Raw genomic sequence first — 3,552 nt, 5'->3', positions numbered from 1 at the left:
GATTTTACAGACATGTGATATTAATGTTATTGTTTGATAATTTCCACATTCTCTTGGATCACCTTTCTTTGGAATGGGTGCAAATATGGATCTCTTCCAGTTAGTTGGCCATGTAGCTGTCTTCCAAATTTCTTGGCCTCTGTTGCAGCATCTGCTTGTTGAAACATCTCAGTGGGTATTCTGCCAATTCCTGGAACCTTGTTTCTTGCCAGTTCATTCAATGCAGTTTCAACTTCTTCCTTCAGTAACACTGGTTCATGATCACATGCCATCTCCTGAAAAATATGAATATCGCCCAATTATTTTTAATACAGTGACTCTGTGTATTCCTTCCATCTTCTTATGATGTCTCCTGCATCATTCAATATTTGCCCATAGAATCTTTCAATACTGCAACTTGAGAATGAATTTTTTTCTTCAATTCTTTCAGCTTGAGAAATCTGAGCATGTTCGCTTTTGGTTTTCTAACTCCAGATCTTTGCACATTTCTTTATAATATTTGACTTTGTCTTTTCCACCTGCTCTTTGAAATCTTTTGTTCAGATCTTTTATCTGATAATTTTTTCCATTTGATTTAGCTACTCTCCATTCAAGAGCAAGTTTCAGAGTCTCTTCTGACATCATTTTGGTCTTTTCTTCCTTTCCTGTCTTTTTAATGACTTTTTGTTTTCTTCATGTATGATGTTCTTGATGTCATCCTACAGTTCACCTGGTTTTCAGTCATTGGTGTTCAATTTGTCAAATCTATTCTTCAGGTAGTCTCCAAATTCAAGTGGAATATAATCAAGGTCATATTTTGGCTCTCATGTACTTGGTTTTTTTTTTTTTTTTTTTTTTAATATTGTAATTTGGGTGAAAGTTTACAAAACAAATTCATTTCCCATAAAAAATATGCATGAATTTGCATGTCATTCTTGTGCAGGAGCCATGCTAATCTTCTCTTTGTCATTCCAATTTTAGCATATGTGTTGCCAAAGTGAGCACTGGACTTGCTTTAATTGTCACTATATCAGACAATGTTTCAGGGCATTCATAACTTTCCAGAAATATATCAGGCAGTGTTTCACTGCAATTCATAAGGTTTTCACTGGCCAATTCTTTGAGAAGTGGTTGGTCCCTTCCTTCTTCTGAGTCCGTCTTAGTCTGGAAGCTCCACTGAAACCTGCCCACCATGTGTGACCCTGCTGGTATTTGAAATACTGGTGGCATAGTGTCCAGCCTCATAGCAACATTAAAGCCACCACAGTATGACAAACTGACAGACGAGTGGTGGGATGACATACATATACACATAAAAAGACACTACTACAAATTTGAAAATAATTCCTCTTTCTAGGGTAGCATGCTCGCTAATATGTTTGGATACTATAAATTACATAGAAATTTGTCTCTTTCTTTCAACTTTTTATTGCAAATTGGCAGTTTTCCATTCAACAATTCATACACATTTAGTGTCATGGCATTAATTGCAATCCCCACAATATAATGACATTCATGCCACTTTCTCCCTGTGTTTCCCATTTCCATTTTTCCTTCTATCCTTTCCCTTCCTGGCTTCTGAACTTTGTTTCTGGGCAAATGTTGTCCTTTTGATCTCCAATGTTTGATTGTTCTAAGGAGTGCTTACCTCCCTGCTGTTATTGTTTACCTTATAGACCTGTCATTGTTTAGCTGAAAATTGAATCATGGGGCTAAGTTCATTTCCAGGCTTCAAAGGTGACTAAGGTCCATAGTCTCAGGGGTTCCACCAATCTCTATCTGACCAGTGAGCCTGACCATTTTTTGTGATTTGGGGCTGTGTTCCACATTTTTCTCCTACTCTATCCAGGACCTTCTTTTGTGATTCCTTCAAAACATTGGTCATGGCAGCTGGATACCATCCAGTTCTTCTGGTCTCAGAGATATGGAGGCTGAGGTTCATGCAGTCCATTAGTCCTTTGCCTTAACTTATCCCTTGCATCTTTGATTTCTTAGCTCTTCTTTGCTCAGAGCATGGAAAGACAAATAGTTACACCTTAGATGGCCATTCACAAGTTTCAAATGCTAGTCATTACTCACCAAAATAAGATACAGAATATTTTCTTTGTGGATTATTTTGTGCCAATTGACCTTGATGTTCCCCAAGATTATGGTACTGAATACCCAAACCCTGAGACTCATTCCTTCAAGATGTTTTGTTAGAGCTAAGAAGTTTTCATAATGTTGGTTCCATATTCTTTACTATATTCATAAATATATTTGCAGCACATGAAAACACATTAAAAAAAAAAAAAAAAGCAGCAGGATCCAGGTAAGGGGTGGGAGACAGGCAGGCTCCAGCCCCCTAGAGACAGGAAAAGGAGGGAGTAGCCAGGGACCACAAAGTGGGAGGATCCAGATGGGAATTAGGGAAGGGGAGGGTTGAGAGGTTTCCAACAGTTAAGGGAGACAAACTTGTCTGTCATTTTGTTATCCTGTGGAACTTGCACGTTGCTGTGAGGCTTGAAGCTGTGCCACTGGTGTTTCAAACACCAGCAGGGTTGCACAGGTGCACAGATTTCAATGCAGCTTAATGACTGAGACAGACTAAGAAGAAGGAAGAGCCCGTATACTTCTCAAAAAATTGGCCAGGGGAAAACTTATGAATAGCAGAGAAACACTGTCTGATACATTACTCAGCAACTTTATGAATAGCTTGGAAACATTGTCCAATACAGTACAGGAAGATGAGCCCTTTGGGTCAGAAGGCACTCAAAATAGGACTGGGAAAGATCTGCCTCATCAGAGTAGTGCTAACCTTAATGATATGGATAAAATAAATCTTTTAGGACCTCTGTGTGATGATGTGGCACAACTCAAATTGAAGAGAAACAGCTGCAAACATCCATTAAAAATCAGAATATGAAATACACGAAGTATGAATCTAGGAAAATTGGAAGTTGTCAAAAATGAAATAGAATGCATAAAGATTGATATCCTAGGCATTAGTGAGCTGAAATGGACAGCTTTGGCCATTTTGAATCAGACAACCATATGATTTACTATGCTGGAAGTGACAAATTGAAGAGGAATGGTGTGGCATTCATCCTCACAAAGGATGTTTCAAGATCTGTCCTGAAGTACAATGTTGTCAGTGATAGGATAATATCCATACGCCTACAAGGAAGACCCATTAATACAACTATTATTCAAATTTATGCACCAACCACCAAAGTCAAAGAGGAGGAAATTGAAGATTTTTATCAACTTCTACAGTCTGAAATTTATCAAACATTCAATCAAGATGTGCTTATTATCACTGGAATGCAAAAGTTGGAAACAAAGAAGAATCACCAGTAGTTGGAAAATTTGCCCTTGGTGACAGACATAATACTGAAGATCGCATGATAGCCTTTTGCAAGACCAATGACTTATTCATTGCAAATACCTTTTTTCAATAATACAAAAGGCAGCTATATTTGTGGACTTCACCAGATGGAGTACACAGGAATCAGATTAACTACATCTGTAGCAAGAGGCTTTGGAAAAGCTCAATATCTTCAGCCCAAACAAGGCCAGGAGCTGATTGTGGAA

General features: G+C 38.1%; 1 pseudogene; it reads right to left on the bottom strand.

The window, feature by feature from the left end:
- Positions 1–885: 885 nt before the first annotated feature.
- On the bottom strand, positions 886–984 carry LOC122151503 (annotated as a pseudogene).
- Positions 985–3,552: the final 2,568 nt, after the last annotated feature.

Source organism: Orycteropus afer, unplaced genomic scaffold, assembly GCF_000298275.1.
Source record: "Orycteropus afer afer isolate SDZICR_OR568_19922 unplaced genomic scaffold, OryAfe1.0 scaffold00492, whole genome shotgun sequence".
Taxonomy (NCBI): Eukaryota; Metazoa; Chordata; class Mammalia; order Tubulidentata; family Orycteropodidae; genus Orycteropus; species Orycteropus afer.
The sequence above is the reverse complement of the archived record's forward strand: the minus strand, read 5'-3'. Positions and strand labels throughout refer to the sequence as shown.